This window comes from Strigops habroptila, chromosome 13 (genome assembly GCF_004027225.2).
Source record: "Strigops habroptila isolate Jane chromosome 13, bStrHab1.2.pri, whole genome shotgun sequence".
Lineage (NCBI taxonomy): Eukaryota > Metazoa > Chordata > Aves > Psittaciformes > Psittacidae > Strigops > Strigops habroptila.
The window spans coordinates 9,099,357-9,117,881 of record NC_044289.2 but is presented as its reverse complement, the minus strand read 5'-3'; the positions used below and the strand labels follow the sequence as shown (position 1 = coordinate 9,117,881).

Genomic DNA, 18,525 nt, shown 5'->3' with positions numbered 1-18,525 from the left:
TCTGTTCATGTATTCCAGTGTTGTTTGATGAAAAGACAGAACTCGTAAGCCATAGTTGGCTCCAAATCATTCTGGTGTGGGCTGCAGGAGCCCATTGAAAACTCAAATGAACATGTTGGACACAGTTGATGGAAAATATCATAAGCTAATTAATGATTATTATTATTTGATTGTAGGACAGCTCTTTCTTGCACCTTGGATGTGAATTCTGCTCAAGAGAACTGAGGCCATCGTCCTTGTTCCGGGCAAAATCAGTCAGCAACAAAGTCAGTTATTAATCTTTTTCTGACTTCTATCAGAGGTTTCTAGTTTTGTCATTGGCGTGTCTTGCTTATGGAAAGGAGGCATCATTGCTTCCAGAAGGAATTGACATAGAGTGGAAAGAAACAAAAGCTTGGCTTATCAAAGTCTCACATGATTAGCAGGGGACTTAAAAGGAGAAATAGCTGCCTAGTAAGAATAGTTCAGTATTAGTGGCTGTTTGAGCAGTTCTTTTTTCCATTCAGCTTTTGACAAAAATAGCTATAAAGGAACATGTGAACCTCAGAGCATGCAGTCTATTTTTTGATACATCTTGGCTTACATTTGTCAGCTTTAGATTCTCTAGTATGGCCCATTTAGTCTGTGCAAAATGTAGAATACAGGAGATTGGTTTCTTGGGCCCAAAAAATCCTTTGACTTCATTCCTGAAAGGTGATGATTGCTTCAGTGATACCACATTGCCTGCTCAAAGCAAGTGGTTTGAATCAATAGCTCTTCACTGCTGATCATATTCTGTCTGATTTACTATTAAGTTCATTCACTCAATTCTTCTGTTTGGGAGCTCATGCTAAGATTTTGTATGTACCTTATGCTTTTCCCTGTCGATCAGACATGCACCTTACAGTTTTGGCTCCAGTGTAGGGAAGATATTTGGCTTGTTCAGATGGATTCAGATCCTTCTTCCTGGCAAGAGAAGGCTCACAACCTTTTCTCCAAAAACCACTAACCTAGTTTCAACACATTATCTTTGCATTGCCCCTTAAAACATGTTCCCACAACCTGCAGGCTGTGAATAATTCCCTGCTATGCAGATTATTGACCTTATCTGGGAACATCAAAGCACTGCAGTCAGTGTGCTGATTCTGTACCTACAATGTAAGGTTCCTTTAAGCAGCACATCAAGTGGTATCTGGGAATCTGATAAATATAATGCAGTATTTGAACTGATTCCAGCTTCTGTGCCTACCGATAATTTGGTCTTTGGTCTATGCCAACGGAAGTCAAGGGGAATCTTGTTTTTCTCAACTGGGCATTCAATAAAGTATTCACATAGAGGAATTTGGCTTTTCTTCTTCGAGCCTGCTGCTGCTTTTCACTTAGAAGTACTCTTGATGCATACATTTGAATAGTGCAGTGAGGAAAAACCTGGGTCCTCAGCACTTGGAAGACAAAATGCTGTTCCCAGTGTCATACTGTTGTACCTGGCTGGGCACAGCATGGCGCAGCACTGAAAATGGACACTTGTACAGTGGGTAAGTTCCACTGACAGTGTAAATACAGCTCAGCATGCCTCACATCTGCCACGGAAGGAGCAGCTTGCAGAGAAAAGATTGTGCTAGAAGAATTTCAGTGCCAGTTAAATATAACTTTTTGTGATGTCTTCCTTACAGCACTGTCTTCAACAAAGTGAATTAATGTCTTTTAAGTGGCTTCAGAGCCTCTCAGGTATAATTATCACGTTGTGATTTCAACTGAGCTCTGATTTGAACCAGTGGCACAAAAGCAAGAGACAAAAATCATTGTAATAACCAGACTCTTTTACATGCTATTCTTGTATTGTTTCCATGGGGCATTGTTGGTTACCTCTTTATATACGATTCTTTGTGCTTTTTTTTATATGTTAAAGCGTGATTGAAAATTACATCTATTCAGACGTGCACAGCTGGGTTAGCTACATGTGGAAATTCCCTAGTTCCATTTCTTTGGCTCCTAGTCCTTGAAGAGGATCTATGGATAGATACCAAAATCTCAGCTTATGTTTGATACTCCTTTTTTCTTCTTCAGTACATATTCTGATGCTCCATCGGTTCATAAAACCACAGGTTAGTGGTTCTCAAGACGTTGAACCTTCTTGCACAACTTGTCCCAGGGAAACGATGTGTCTGTAGATCTTGCTTTATTGTGGTTCCACAGACCAGCTGCTGACTGCTTATCTGTGTCTCCTTGACTTACAGTTTGGGAACCTCCTCCCTGAGGCCCCAGGTGTGAAACCTGGTTTTGTGACTGGGGAAAAGAGGAAGAGGTGGTTTAGTTTGGTTTCATGTGGCTAGGGTTTGCTGTCTTCTCAGGAACATATCAGCCTCAGCCTTCTCTTTTCTCACCAGTGAGCTGTTCAGTTTGCAGTGCTTACTTGTGGTCCTTTTATGTTACTCTGTGTTAACATATGGGATCAAGGACTGAAAAATAATATAGAGAGATCCTTTCAAAGAAGTCCCTGTGACAACTGGGCTCTGTACGCTCTCTTTGACTTGGGGTTCCAGCTACTTTTTTTGATTTTATTATTTTCCTGGGGGGGAAAAAAAATAGCTTTTATAAAATACCAAATAACAAGAATCCTGTTTACCTGGTGCAGATTGAACTGCAGTGTGTGTATGTGAGGATCGGGTCTCACTGACCTACATGCAATGTGCTGTTCCTGGTCTGTGTTCTAATTCACCATTCCTACTCTGGTTATGCTGTCTCCTAAGTGACTTTGGTGCTGTTGATTTGCTGCCTCCTTGAGCTTAGTCTTGCTGATTTGAACTAGATGATAAAGCTCAATCAAACATTCCCTCCTCCAGTAGTGTAGTAAAATCTAGTAAGAGGAATACATGTTTTTCCCAGGGACTGCTGTGCTCTCGTGCTTATGCAGGGCTAAATCTTCAGTAAGATAAAGAAAAATACATTGCACAAGGGGGAAATAAATCTTGTTTTATAATGTGGGGTTTCAGACCAGTCCTGCTTTCTCTGGCTCATGAGAGGTTGCTGTACCAAGAGAATCATCTCCCTTTGTCATGTGCTGACTCCTCTTGAACTCCTCTGTCGCTGTGGTTCTGCAGACTGCTGCAGAATTACTCTTCTTGAATCATATTTGCATATCATTTCCTTTCATCACAGGCTGCCTGCTGGAAGATCAGCTCTCCTGTGTCTTATATTGGTTTTTTGCTTTTACCCTCAAAGAAAGATGATTTAAATCTGTTCCATGTCTGCTCTGACCTTGCGTTAACAGTTTTTGTACTGGATCTGTGCAGCATCTCCCTCTTTCTCACTAAGTCCCAAAGTGTGTTTCTATTTAGAGCGGTTATCTAGCATTTAGCTGTAAGAATGGCTTTTCCCTGGTCCTTTCTGAAAGCAGTATTAGCAAACAAGTTTGTTACCTTATGTTTGGAAATTTCAGGCTCAAATTTTAACCTGATGTAGTTTACCTGAGCATGAACCTCACCTCATAAAGATCACCAATCTGCTTTCACCTGCTTTGTGATAGAGGAGAGGGTTTTTGCCTACCATTGATCAAAAGATTTCAGTAGAGCAAACCTGGAACTCGTCTGCTTCAGCTCCTTCATTAGGTATTAATTCTGTATTTTTATTTAACATGAGGAAATAAGTCTGACTCTCTTCACAGGGATCCTGCGTGAGTGCCTGAGCTCCCTTTCTGTTGGCTATAAAGTGCATACTGTAAAGATAACAGGGTGTGTCTGTGTATCCAGTTGTGTCACTGCTGGTGGAGGTGTCTGTGTACATACCGGGATGTGGTGTTGAGACAAATAATATTGGAGATGCTGTTGGTTTGTTTGCAATAGAAAGCCACCAGTATTTTGATATGTCTGTTTGATCTCCTATTACAAAACACATGGAGTCATTCTGGTAATAAAAATACCATAAAATCTTACTGTGAGTCATTCTGTATGTACATAGCTTGGTGTATGCTCAGCTTTAAAAAACACTTCTTCAAAACACCAAACAAATGAGTCATATGATCATCAGTACAATGCTAAGCATGCATTAGAGTTTATAAAGCGTGGTCCATGGATTAAGTGACTTATAACAGGCATTTATGCTTTATTTGAGATTCTGGTTTACCTCAAATCTCAAAATGCCCAGAAAATTCCCTGCAGGATTAGTGCAATGCCAGCGTCTCTCAATTCTAGCTAAGAGATCCTTACTCTTTCCTATGAAATTGAAGGAAGGATATCTTCTAGTTCAGTCTTTGGGACAGAAATGTCTTTTGAAGGGATCCTTGTTCCTCTGTATTCTTTATGTCTGTTAGAATGGTAAGCAGGACAGTTCTAATCCAGAAGAGAACCAAGACCTCCTATACTCCACTGTAGTTGAGAAAGAAAACTTGTGGTTAAGTGGGCTCAGCTGCATCTCTTATTTCTCTTGTCAGTGTGTTGTGGCTCTCTTTTACAAATTGCAGTGTCTGTTTGAGTGTTTTAGTGGAGCTTTTCTTGGGTTTTCTTTCATCTTTCCCATTAAAGAGCTCTTCCCAGTTCTTGTTTCATCCATCATTTTGGGCTAATATGTCCCATTAGGCATAGTGCTCTGTTTGGAGGCGTATCTTACCTTCATCTAACAAAGCACTGGCAGTTGTTTCAGTAGGAAATTGGGTAATTCTTGCTGACACAACACTCAGCAGGATTTCAGATAAGGTTCATGTTCTCCTATGAGAGACAGGCTTGGTTGCAGTAGGAAACAAAAACCCCCAATCTCTTTCCTATATTGGGGCACTTGGCTATTGTGGAAGCTGGCAGGCACTAGGGACCAGAGGCTTCCTCTGATGTGCCTGTGCTGTAATGGGTGAAGAATCTTGCTCTCCCGAATGCCTGTTGAAAGCGATACTCTAAGTGGTGTACTCAAAGATCTGACTGTTTCCAAAACCTGACTGTTAAGTAGTGTGAGTTATCTCTTCTCTAGTAAAATCAAAGCATGAAGGATGGTCTAGAGGTAGTTTTCAGTGTAAATCCATCATTGCCTGTCATGTCTACAGTATTTCATAATAGCAAGTAGGTGATCCCTTGGGAGGAGTAGAGTGGAAATTTGGGGAGGAGAAGGAAGGATCTGGTTCCAGTTTTGGTATGGGCATCCTGTCATCTACTATTGGGTTTTGGGGTTTGTTCTGATTTTTCTTTTTGTTGTCTCAGGGATTCCTTGAGAAAGTTGTTTTCCCAATCTGTACTTTATAAATACTCCAGAAGGGCCCTTGTAGTGTCTTTTCTGAATAGGTGTTTGTTTTAAAATATTCATGGGAAAAAAATAATGAAGGGAAAAAAATGGTGTTTATGTGCAAGATCCATCCTCATGTCAGATACTTTTTTTCATGCAGATACATCTGAGACCCTGGGTGAGACCATTCCACTGATTCAAGACAAGGTGATGGAAATGAACCACCTCTGTGCCAAAGTGCATAAAGTAGAGGTTTGTTCCTTGTATTAGAAAATCTACATCCTCCTTTTTATGTGTTTTATAGGTCAAATGTCCGGGTATTTATACAGAGCACTCAGGTGTTTATTGCTCTCTGTTGTCTGTTTGGTTTGAGATCAGTATGTTTGCCCATGGTTCAGCACATAGAAGTGCTTATGGGTTGCAACAGCGCCGAGTAATTTGTTGCTGTGGACTCTACAATTCCTAATGGTAGATTAAAATCATTAGTTGTGGATTTGATGTTAATAATAATGCTAATAATGATAATTTGTTTTGTGGCTTGAAGGAGTATCTGTGAAACCATTTATAACCTCAAAAATTCAAGTCTTGCATCCAGTGCTGGACATCCCCATTTTAAGTTGTTGATGATATGTAGTAGCGGAGAGATCTCTGAGCTCCCATCTTCTGTTGCATCTGCTTTGGTGTTTGTTGTATCCTGAATGAGGGAAGCCAGCATGACTCACTGAGGTGATGCCCTCACCATATTTAGTAAGCAGTATGATATAACTTGTGTCAACTGAGGGCAAGTTGGCCTCTGGGAGGAATATAACGAAAACATGAGATAAATTGTGCAATGCTTAAAATCAGTTTCAACTGACTCAAAGTGAAAGAAACCCAAGTGTTTGTGGCATTAAATCCAGATAGGCAGTGTTTAAGCTTCAGGCTCTACCCCTGTACAAAGTAATATCCTTTAGTAAGGTTTATTATGCCAGGAGGGACAAGGCAATTGACTTGGCTTTCAGCAAGTTTTCTTTAAATGCAATTCATTTTGTGTAGTTTGCATGTTTATACCTACATGTGGTAACAGACTTATCAAACCAGTTCATATTTTATGGACTTAGCACCAGGAGAAAACTTCAGACGGGCATTTCAGAACAAAAGTGGGACTCAACTGATAACCTGCTTAGAAACCTCTGTCTGGTTTTCAGAACTGAGTACCCCAGTCCAAGAAGCAGCTAATGGGTTCTCAGCATACTTGACAATTTGGCCATACTTGAATGTACACATGAGCTAGAGCTGTGAAAAATGAATCATGTTCCAAACCAGCTGTTTCTGGAAGCATTTTGGTCTTTTTTGCAAATGCCATGTTTATAGGTGGTTGGGAATTGGAAACAGGCAAATAAAATTAAAACTCTAAACAAATACTGGTGCCAAAAGTATGGTAAGAACTCCTTAGTGCTTTTTCCCCCCTCTGATACAGGGAAGGGGAAAAAACCCCAAACTTTCCTGATCCCATTTCCTTAGTACAGCTGTACAGATGTAGCAATTTCGAATATGAAGGAAGCGCCAGCCTTTGCTGGGCGATAGGGCTGGCCTGGAATAGTGCGGTAGAATTCTGTTCAGAGGCTTTTTTGGTTATCAAGGGAGGATAATACCTTGGTTGGCTTGGAGGCAGTTTTTCTCCTTAACATGGCCAGCTGTAGTGGCAGGAATCTGAGAATACAAGATTCAATTGGCAATTTGAGCAGTAGTTAATGTTTTAATTAGAACTTTTAAATTTAAACCTTAGCATCCATGGGGATTTTCAAGGGAGAAATTAACTTGTACTCCCAAGAGTAGCAAAAGAAAGGACTGTTTTGTAATGCTTATATAGGATGAGAATCTGCTGGGGTTTAATTGCAATGTTGCCACTGGTACATTTTGGGCAATGAATTTACCTGTTCAGCCTCATCTTCCCCATCTCTAAAATGGGCAGTGCTCAACCTCTCATAAAAAGGTGAAGCTTAATCATTATTAGAGTATCTTTACAAACTGTTCTATATTGTAACAAATATACACAGTGTTGTTTCTAGTTAGCTTTCCCTTATGGTTCAAATGTCGACTGAAACTGAAGACATACATGTTTTAGGTCAATAATCCCTGACCTTTTTTTTCAGCTAAATCACTTGTTATCTTTTGCTTTGCTGTCTACTTCCTCCTACCACTTTGGCCACTTTCTCACTCTCACCAGTAGTAGCAGTCACTTTGTGGGTTCTGGAGAGCTTTTCACCTCACTGCTGAAATGTTGCCAGACCTTTAGACACTATGCAAGTACTCACATACTCTGTGTGATGAACAGGGAGCAAAAGTCTGCCCTTAGGTAAGGAGAAAAATTAGCCTTAGGTCATGACCAGTGGTGGTTCTCATGGCTGTAAATATCTGTAGTCTGCTGCTGAGTATGTGCCCCTTGGATATTTATATTAGCAATAGCTCACTCTGAAATCTTGTTACAGCTTTTTCTTTGACTTCTGATCTCTAGCTAGGATAAGGTTGAAAAGCACAGATGCTTTTAATTTTCAATAGATGTTTTTTCTCTCTCCATAGGCATTTGTTAAAATGGTTGCACACTGTTTTCCTTCCTAGAAGAGCAAATGCTTGAAGCCGAGAAGAGCCATGGCACCTTTCTTAATACTCTTTGCAAATTACTTCAGTGTGCAACTATCTCGTCATTGAAAACTGTGAGTATTTTTCAAGTTGCTTCCAGCAGTTGGGAAAGTGATGTTAAATACCCTTTTCTGTATCAAATGTGCTCTTGCAGCAGAATAGTTCCAGCAGTAATTTTTTAGGATCTTTACATTTTGCTCCTGAATGAAAGCATTTTCTCTGTATATGCATATGCAAATAGGAAGCTTATTATACAACATCTTGCAGTGAAAGACATATGCATAGATCCTCTCTGTTTAGTCTTTGGTTTTATGTCAGTTATGTCAGAATTGCTTTATAGGTCATTTACAGATGAGCACTTAGAGGGGGGTGAGAACTCTTTCAGTGAGGTTTAGGGTTATTTGCCAATAGAAGGAGAATGTTGGGAGTTGGTGATAATGAGATCTGATGTGGACTCAAGGAAGCTTTACGTACTCTTCATCCTTTCTGTCCCTGTTCTTTTCCAAGAATGTTTTCATACCACTTACATTTACACTCTGTTTTCCCTCTCTAAGCTCCCAGGTCATTCTCTAAATCTGCTGTTCCCCAGCAATTCATCACAATCTCCAGTTACCCTTTTCTGAACTCATCCCTTCCATTCCTCCCTCTCCATCTCCATGTAGTATCTACCACGTTTTCAGTCTTGGCATATCTCTAGCAGGGTCTTCGTTCTAGTCTCAGCTACTTCCCTTAATTCTTTTCTGCCATTATGTTTCCCTCCTCATTTTCTTCCAAGGGCCTTCGTACCGGTGTGCATAATACTGGCTAGGCAGTAATACACAGGTATTGGTGAGCATGTAGCAAGAGCTGAACCACTTTCCATTTTTGTTGGGTGTCACAGCAAGCTCTGGAAGCTTCAGTTGCAGGAAAAGTCCAGTTCAGTTTCTGCAGATCTGGGACAAGCTGTAACTGCTTAAGGAGAATAATGACTCTTCAGTCTGGTTCACAGGGGTGCAGACAGGAGATGGTGCATTCTGATTTCATCTTCAGCCTTCAGACTCTAGTGAATCTTTAGAAAACCAGAGTTTATATAGACTCAGTAAAGAGTTGTAACTTGGCCAAATTTGGTAATATTTTCATAGGAATGGGAAAATATGTCCCTGATAGGAGCATAGTTGACTGCCAATTTCAAATCTCTGCTGTAGCTTATGAAGGCAATGGAGCTTTTCAAAAGAGTGAAACAACACATACTTTTCCTTAATTTCATTATCTGAATCGGCTTGGGTTTGTTCCATGAAACTTTCCAGAAATGTTAAACCTGCAGCAGATACCCAGTCTGGAAAATCTATCAAAGCTGGAAGTTCTACAAGGTTGGGCTGCCTATACAAATAATGTTGTGCAACTGGGACGCCAGTGAGAATGTGGGGAAAGCCAAACTATTGACTCAGAAGCTGGCTGGAGTTGGGCTTGAAGACAGTGCAGTGGTTTCCATTTTCTTGTCCTTATAATTACAAAGAAAAATTTTGACATATTGTATAATGGTGTATTCATGCTTGAAGGCATCTTGGAATGGTGATGTTAGTGGGGAAAAAAGGGAAAAATAATCAGGGAATGATGTAGCTTCCTACTATACTGATCTTATTGCTCCTTCCCATCCTTTTCCCTCAAAATAGCACAACTAGAAAGCATGGTGAGAGAGGTAACAAGAGTGAGCACAGATAAGGAAAAGTTCTCTCACAGAAACTTCTAAACAGGGGAAGACGCAGCCTGGAGGAGGATAGGGTAGGAATGGATAGGATAGGGATTTGTTAAGCCATTCAGTATGTGGAGCAGGTGCATAGAGAATGGTTACTGACTCCCATAATTCAAGAACTTGGGCTCACCCAATGAAATTATCAGCAGGCAGGTTCACGGTACAAAAAGGGAGGTACTTACTTTCCATCATGTATTAATATGCCATGGAACTTAGGTCCACAAGATGCTGTATTTTCCCAAAGCAATTAGACAAATTCATTGGGAAAAAAATCCAACAATGGATATTAAACAAAGTATCTATTCTTCAACCACAAATTCTTGAAGACTGGCAAATCAGTTTGTCTGTTTATCCTGCAAACCTTCCCCTAGGCAATCCCTTCAACTAAGGGAAGGTCACCACTAAGACGGATTATTTGCCTGCATGAGCCTTTGAATGGTGCAGTCCAACTGCTTGGTAATAGCTTGTACATGGTGGTTCTCGCTGTAAATTCTGGCTCTGAATGACAGTGCTCTGTGTGGGTACAGAATTCTTCACTTCTAGAAGAAGTGTGCAGGAAAGGACTGAATTGTTTGTCAATGAAGTTTGAATTTCTACAGTACTTTCCTTTTGGCTTGCCTGTTGCCTGAAACCTTAGTAAGATCCCTGCCAACTATCCAAATTTCTGTACTTTCTCCAAATCTGTTTGTTTCTTGTTGTCCATCCCTTTTCCCCTATTACGTAGGACACTGATGCAGAGATGTCCCTTTGGCATCTTTTGCCATTTGAAAATTAGGCCTGTCTTGACCATTTTTTGTGGGTGACTTTAACTTGTTCTGAAATGACGGTATCCAGCTTGTGTATCATCTCTCCATAGCCCTGACCAGACTGGTTACAAAAGTTTAAGTATGTATGTGTATATGTATTTCACCTAATTTTTTTCCTCTTATAATTAAACACAAATGCTATTTTAAATATAAGGGAAATCTCATTTTCAGTGTTTTGCAATTATATTTCAAAGTGCAGCAGAATCCTGTAATGTTTGTCTTTTTTATTCTCTCACTGTGGTTTTTGGGTATTCAGGAAGTTGTTTCAGGTAGACTTCCAGTGCACAGTAACACTGGGAAAGGTATGTAACCTGTAGGAGGAAAGGGAGTAATCAGAATTACACTCTTTGTGTTAGGAATATCCAGAGGTAGTCTGTAAAGAAATGACCTTATACTAAATATAACTTACAAATATGACTGGGTAAGCCTGACAGGTTGTAAGAATATAACACCTCCTGAGGGAACAGAAGAGAGGAAATAACTTCCTCTTGTGCAGTTTGCAGCTCTGTGGAGGAAAAGCTTTCCTTCTGTAAAGCTTGAACTTTGTATGGGAGAAACTGTGATTCCAAACCTTTTATTCCAAGATGTTACCTGTGCCCTGGCTGACTGGGGTGCAGCAACCTTAGAGAAAGGATGGGAAATCTATTTTAGCATGTGGTCTTTCTTTAAAAAAACCTGCTAGTATCTTTTCCAATGGAAGAAACCCGAGTGTCAGCAGCTCTTGCTGTTCTGTCATGCATCTTGTGATATCTGGCATTTTCTTAAAGCCAGACATTTTCTTTCAATGTCATGGGCTGAGAATCTTGTCAAATATTTCTCTTTAGAGTAATTTTTAACCCTCGTGTAGCTGCAGGGAAAGGCTGACAGAAATTCTCATGCTGATGGTATGAAGAAAAAGTGCATGTTTATTAGATTGTTTTTCTTGGAGGCTTTTTTATTGTCTTTTTCTTCCGACTAACATTGTAATCTCTAGAACAGCAGCTGCTCATCTGAGGAAGGTTTTGCTGTCTTGTCTTAGCTAAGGTTTTTTCCTGACGTCTGCAATAGATCCTGACAAATTGAACTGGGAAATTGAGAATGGGATATGTGGCTTTCTGTGTGTTACTTCATTAGTTCATCTGAGCTCAGTAATGAGCAAAACTTAGATGAATTCTACTGACTAAAGTAGCTGGGAAAGAGACCTGTACTTAACAGTTCTTTTCGGTGGTTCCCCGTGTCAAGTGTGGAAGTGGGCGTAGACTTTCTGGCTGCAGTCTCCACAGATTGATAGGAGATTCATCCCCTGAGAGAAGAAAGCTCAGGACTAAGGAGCTGTGTAGGGTTAAGGTTTTGTGTGATGGAGAAGACAGCTGGCTAGGTTTGAATTGTCATAAAGAAGTCTTAACAAAAATAAAGCATTGGAATGAGAAATCTTTCCTATATTGAGACTGCGTTTCTTTAACTTCTGCAGAGCATCCTCCAAATGTAACTTGACGTAGGTTCAGCTTCACTGTTTGCTGTATATTACCAATTTCTCTCCTTGAAAGCTCTGAAGCCGCACATATTGGGGTTTCTGTTACTGTCTCTGCCACTGACAAGGTGTGATCACATATATGTCATGCTACTTCTCTGTGTCCTAATTTACCTCACAAGATAATGTTTAGTGTTTCCAAAATGCTATGAGATTTTTCTGACAGCCTTGGAGAAAAATATTTGTGAAATTATTACTCAAACATGCCAGATGGGAAAGATGAGAAGAGAGAAAATAGAGCAGAGTATTTAAAAACTGGTGGTGTGCTATGTTCAGATTTAAAGCTCATTAATTTCCTAGTGCTAGATACTACCAGCCTTTTTTTAACGTTGGGGAAAATAACATGTACTTAAATATTAGTTAAGAACTTTGGGGCTGTGTTCAGCTTATTTTACCTGAAGCTATGCTTGAAGTGCATCCAGTTCCAGTCTGATTTGGACTGATTCATTAACTGGTTTGGGAGCCCCAGAGAGGTCACACTGGTATTGTATAGAGAGAGATATCGCTTATAAAGAGGAAGTTTCAAGTGAGGGAATGCAGTAGGCTCAGAAGTCAAGATTTCAGCTGCCCATGGCCTTAGCCCTCATTCACCCAATGCTCTGAGGGAGCCTGTGCAATTCCCAGAGTGAAGCCAGGGTTTCTTGCCAGTTTCCTGAGCTTGGGATATAGTGAAAGAGCTTTGCAGAGGCTGCAGCCCTGTGCTCGGGCATCCAGCTGTGCCCCTGGTTTGGGGAGGCAGGTGGGAGTGGTTGGGGTTGAACACTGTATGCACATGTGCACACAGCTGTGTATTGAGAACATCAGGAAGGCTGGGGAGAAGTGGAAGCTTGGCCTGTTGGCTCCAGCAGGCACACATACAGCGCTGTTGACAATAACTGCAGCTTTCAAGTGTGCATGAACAGAAGTCAAAATAGCAAATCCTGCCTGTTCCCACTTGAGCCAATCTTGTTTGAATGCACTTAGAGCAGGTGTAAAAAGTCTTTGCAGTAGAAGTGTCACTGTTAGACTGTTCAAAGCACGACAGCCCAGTGGGATAGAAATAAGGATTTGTGCAGCACATGGTCTGAGTTACATCCACAGTGATGGGGAGAAACCATAGTTCCTGTGGAGAGCAGTTTGTGCAATAGATCTCTTGTACTAAACTGGTGCCACTTAGGGGAGACATCGGCTTTGAATTGAGCCATCATGTGAAATGGTAGCAGGAAACAAAAATTCACTGGTTTATGTGCAACAAAGAAGTTAAAATAACAGTCCAGATTCTTTTTTTTTAATCAGTGCTAAGATTGGCTCCTGACTTCCTGTTCTCTGATGGGAAGGGATTAGGCCCTTTATGTTTTGAAAGAGACTGAGCCAATTCCTGCTGCAAAATTCCACTACTGGCATCAAATGGATGAATAAAAACAGTTAGGAAAAAGTTGGTTTGTCAGAAAGCCACCTTCATTAGTGCTCTCATTGCTTTTCTTTCACAGAAATTGTTTTTAAGCTGTAATTGCATCTCACTGACAAAAGCTTCTGGCTACATATGTAAAGATTTGTAAAAGACTGCCTTTCTGTAAGCTGTATAATCTGTGCCAGAAAATAGAAACCCAGGCTCTGCATGTGAAGAGCTCCTCCTCCAGAGCTCAGTTTCAGTGGCTCTATTGGTTAGTATTGTTGAGCTTTGCACATACTCTGCAGTAGATGGTTTTCTCGGCTTTGATGCTTGCTCTTGAAAGGCAGGAAAAAATCTTCCTTCAGAAATGTTTTACATAACCTTGCCCTGCACAGAGTTAAAGTGAATTAGTTACAGAAAAGAGATGAGGTGACGCCAGTGAAATAGCTGGTAAATGTCTCTTCACCTTCCCTTTTCCTTACGCTCCTTTTGGCAGCCCCTGTAAGGAATGCAGCAAGCAGTGGCTACTGCTCCACTATTGATTTAAGCATTTGCATGTTCTACATTGCAGCTCTGCTCTGGCCTGTCTTCTGGGGCAATACAGGATGTCTGCAGTTGTATCAGGTTTTGTGTTTGTACTTGCATTTCTGTCTTCCATATGAGGCTGTGTTGTTACATACACTGTTAACCAGGATTGTGTGCACTCACTGTTACAAAACAATGCCTGGAAAATACTCACAGTTCACAGTCCCAAAGGTTCAGGGTTATTGTTCATAAACCTGTGCTGTGCTGCTGTAGATTCTTAAAAAACCCCAAAGCAATAAAATAATAAAAGGTAAAACTTGGCTGCTGTGTCTCCAGCATGAATAGCCTGGGGGCAGCAGAGCAGCACATGGTGAGAGGTGCTGGTGGGTCCCTTTATTAGCAGCACTACCTGTCTGGATTTTTCTGACAACATCCTCATTACACAGGTACCATTTGTGCATCTGTTGTTAAGAGAAATTAACCACGTTTTCCAAAATGCTCCCTTACTAACAAAGGATGGCTGTTTTCCCTGTTTCAGGAATTCTTTGCTTATGTATTTTTCTCAGTTTATGCTCTACTGGCTATATTTGAAGCTCTAGCTGAGCTGAAGGAATATGCTGCAGATAACGTGATGTTAGGGTTAAACATTTCAAATGGGTTATAATACACAGAGAAATGGTGTTCTTGCCAGCCATAGTTGTGGTGAGCTCAGTGGGAACTTTGTTTTACCATATTTCTGTGGATTATTGTCTCCACAGCATGGTATGCTCCGCTTATTTCTGTAACCACGTAATATATACTTTTGTAATGGTGTCTCATCAGAGGAATGTCTGTAGAAATTGTGGTCTCAGTGTGACAAAAGCAAAAAATTCTGTGTTTATTTTGTTCCTCTTTTTAATTCTGCGCACCAAAAAGTTGACCTTTATAATGATTTTCTGTTTACAAATATTTTACTTAAAAAAACAGCTCGTACTTTACACTGAGGGCTACATGGCTTGACTGGGAGCTGGGGCCTAAATCCTGAGGGATTGGCAGTAGTTCCAGGTTCAAACTGCTGTCTGGGTAAACACACCAGACAAATGGGCAAAAGGAAACACCATCTTACTGATGGGAACTGGAGGCATACAGGAATACAATGACTTTATTCTGGTTCTACCATAAATCTATAGTATGACCTGGTACTACCATCAAGTGTCCACAGAACCCAGCGCAGGAGACTCTCTCTGCATGAAGCCTGTTTGCTGAACTGTGTAACACTTCAGCTTTCCACTTGAAGCCCTTTCCTCAAAGGTTAAAAAAAGGACAGTTGAACAAAGAATCCATTTTATAACTGCATAAACTGGTACAAGACCCAGGATGATACTATGAGCCAGTCAAAGGTTTAAAGAGAAAAATCCTCACTCTGGGTAGTCCACACAGAGCAATTTCTATGTTAAAATTTGGATGACGTTGGCATGAGGGAATTTTGGAAAGGAATTTTTATTCTGATTTGGCTTTTGTAATGTGGAACATGATGTAGCTTGTGGATTTTCACAGGATCCTAAAGTGATACTGAGCAGCAACTCTTACCTAAATTACTCTTATTGTTCCTCAGGTTGACTATTTCTGGAAGTGTACTTACACATTAAGATGAATGAAATACGAAGGCTGGGAAATAGAGATCTTGATCCTGTATAAATACTTTCAAATAAAGCTAAGCAGAAGTATTGTAACTATCAGCTCATATGCAAAGTGAGCCATGAAATAGTGTCATTTGCGAAAGCAGTCTGAACCTCAGCTTTCACTCAAGTACTTGAGATAACCTGTGGCTGAGGTGGGAGGTAAAAGTGAAGCTCCAAACACTGGTGACATTTTTGCTTCTCTCGCTGTTAACAAATGACCACAGTGCTGCTAAAGGCCATGTTGCTATTACTAGATGCCCTGGGAAGCAAGGGCCCTTAGAAGGTGTTAGTTTTTGCACAGGCATAGTCTGACAAATGTGGATTCTACTTCCCTGCTCCAGTAAAGCTGGAGTCTTATTCCTGCCCTGTGGCACCTTCTGCTTATGGAGTTTATTACTGCCTTCCTGTCTGCCCTCCCCCAGCTTCACACAGATGTCTCATTAACTCCCCCCTTCCTCTACTCTTTCCTCCATCTCCTTGTGCTGCCACTTAGATGTTCCTACCTGGGACACCCGCCACCTTTTAGAAGTATTTTATCAACTCACTTTCAGTGCCTCTGCCGTTTCTGTCTGAGAAAAGGAAAGTATTTCTGTGACATATGGAAGACTCCTGGGGGATTCTCCTGGCCCTCTCTGTGATTCATTTTCCTGATGACTGCTCTTGTCTTGGTGGTTGTTCGTACTTCTTCCATTTGGATTTTGCTTGGGACCTTTTCTTAAAGAGTTACATTTCATCTAGGAGCATGTGTACCTGGTAAATGCATTTAGGATGAATACCTGTATTACAGGGCAATAATGAAACCCAGGAATAATTAGAAGTCAAATAAGTAGGTGCCAAGCTCTTGTCATGAAGCTGACAGTGGCTGGATCTTTTGTTGGAATGTTGAAGTAAAGGGAAACCAAAGTTCCATTTTCTTTCATGTGCTGGGCTATTAACTGGGGCAGTTCAGCAGTTGCTTCTGCAGTGAGGAGGGACACTAGAGAGAGGCAGAGAAGCCAACTGGGGTTGAAAATCACTGCAGCTGGCTTCATCAAACTGTTCTCTCTTTGAGCTTTCAGTTCAATGTATGCAGTCTGCCACGTTGGTTCTTGAAGCAGCACTTAAATGGGAGCTGTGAAAGGGGTAATCTTGGACCAATATACCTTTGAAAACAGGAGCTTGAATGTTGTAATGGGAGACATACACATCTTTGTAACAGGAGACATAAACATCTTTGTTTCTGAACATCAAAACTGTCTCAAGTAAAGAAGCAATTTTACTTTAGTCTTTGAAATTATGAAAGATGTTAATAAAATCTATACAACTTTTTTCTAGTACGGGGAAAGCTACCCACATAATGAATTTGTATCTCCAGAAAAGGGCAGTAAGGAAGAAACTGAGGACAGTAATACTTAAACATGTGGGTTTCATTAGCGTGAGAATGAGTGAAGTGTTGGAAATGCTAAGTGAATTCAAGAAACACCTGGGCTCCTTTGTGGAGAGGAAAGATCTGCTGAAAGATCTGGGGTGGAAGTAAAAAGGCATGAGTTTTAAGCATGAAGGATCTGGGACCAAATGAGTGGTTATTTTCACGATAAAGATTGCCTTGTGTTCAAATATTTGTGGTCTGAATATATCCTGCTAGTCTCTCTTTTCAGTTGCGTGTGACAGGCTGACATTTATTCACTTTGGTTATAACCGCAGTATTATTTTTTTCCCACTATTTCTAGTCATCAGGAATAGGACCCCAGCAGCTAATAAAGTCCTACCAATATCAAGTCAAGGTGGGTAAGGTTGGGAATACAGCCAAAGAAAGGTGACATCCAGAGAAAAACTACACTATGCTGTAGTTTGAAGAAGGTAAAATAGTTCTGTGGACTAGTAATAGGAAATGGATGAGACATCTTTAGTCAGAAGTCACAATTTCAAGTTTCATGCACAGAGTTTATCGTGATAACTGAGGCACACACTGGAGCCAGTGTTTGTGCACAGTTACTCTGCAGTGACTTCTGTGGAAAGGTTTTGTCCCACTTCCAGTGGATAGGTTTTCACCTCATGCACCATCACCACGTGTCCTTCTCTTCCTGACTGCCTCTGTAAAGAAACTTGCTTTTGAATTTGCCCATCTAGATCAGGGCCTGCTGCTTTGTGTATCTGTCACGCAGCAAGTAGTCTGTTGGATGCTTTCTTCATAAGCACCCATTTAAAACATGACAACTGTTAAAAGGCACAAATGGCAATTTCAGACAAAATCTGGCAGTTCTTTTTCTTGGCAACAGCTAAGCAGAACTTCATGGCACGTAATTTCAGAACTACTTATTCCTTGGTGACCTGGTGCTGCAGCAGACTCGTTTTCACTTGCATTACTGAAATGCTTGAGCGCTCTTCAGGATTATTACTAGAAGCACACTGGATGGCAAATGAAATACCATTTTGGCCAAAACTAAAACAAAGCTTATACCTTCATGTCCTCTAAGTCATACAGCCAGCTTCTGGGGCAAAACATTGATCTCCTTTAGTTTTCAAGGGGGTAAGAAGTTAGGACTTCTTACTTCTTTAAAAAAAGCACTGATTTCTTAAAAGCATCAGTTTAAAAATGGCATGTTTCACAAAGCAGAGACACATTCCATCTGTTGGCATCCATCCCTTCCTGCCTGGGCCCTTTGCTGTGGCCAGAGGCAGTTTGGGGTGTGATGTAATGGTTGTCTTGCCGGAAAGGTGCTTTGCTGTGCTGGAACCTGTAGGAGCCGTAGTGACAGGCACTGTTTCCCAAAGCCTCCAACACGCTCCTGCGCTGGTTCCTCATGGCTCTGTCTACCAGCATATTACCCTTCCCCCACCTTCTTTCACAAAGTGTTTCTCCCCGAGGCAAATTTCTTGCTGTCTGGAGTACCAAACATGCACAGGCACTTTCTTTCTTCCTGTAAGCTTTCCTAGCGTAGCGATTATAAGGCAGCAACAGCTAAATGGACTATTTTACATTAGTTCTGCTGGTTTTAATAGAGACACAGGGAGTGTGTGTGTGCGTGTGTAAACCCCATAAAAATAAAGCCATAGTTTCTGGCTGAGTGAGGTCAGGTTTCTCCTATTGCTGTTTTTGAAGTGTCTTTACTCAGCAGTCACATTTTTTTTCT

At 40.9% G+C, this 18,525-nt stretch overlaps 1 long non-coding RNA gene across 4 annotated transcripts in view; it reads left to right on the top strand.

Annotated features, from left to right (window-relative positions):
- LOC115615336 overlaps positions 1-18,525 on the top strand; it is a 39,511-nt gene that overhangs the window by 6,754 nt on the left and 14,232 nt on the right. For all 4 annotated transcript variants that reach the window (XR_003994024.1, XR_003994025.1, XR_003994023.1 and 1 more), the window contains 2 exons: positions 5,345-5,436; positions 7,747-7,880. This is a non-coding gene — a long non-coding RNA (uncharacterized LOC115615336). The remainder of the gene's footprint in view (positions 1-5,344; positions 5,437-7,746; positions 7,881-18,525) is intronic.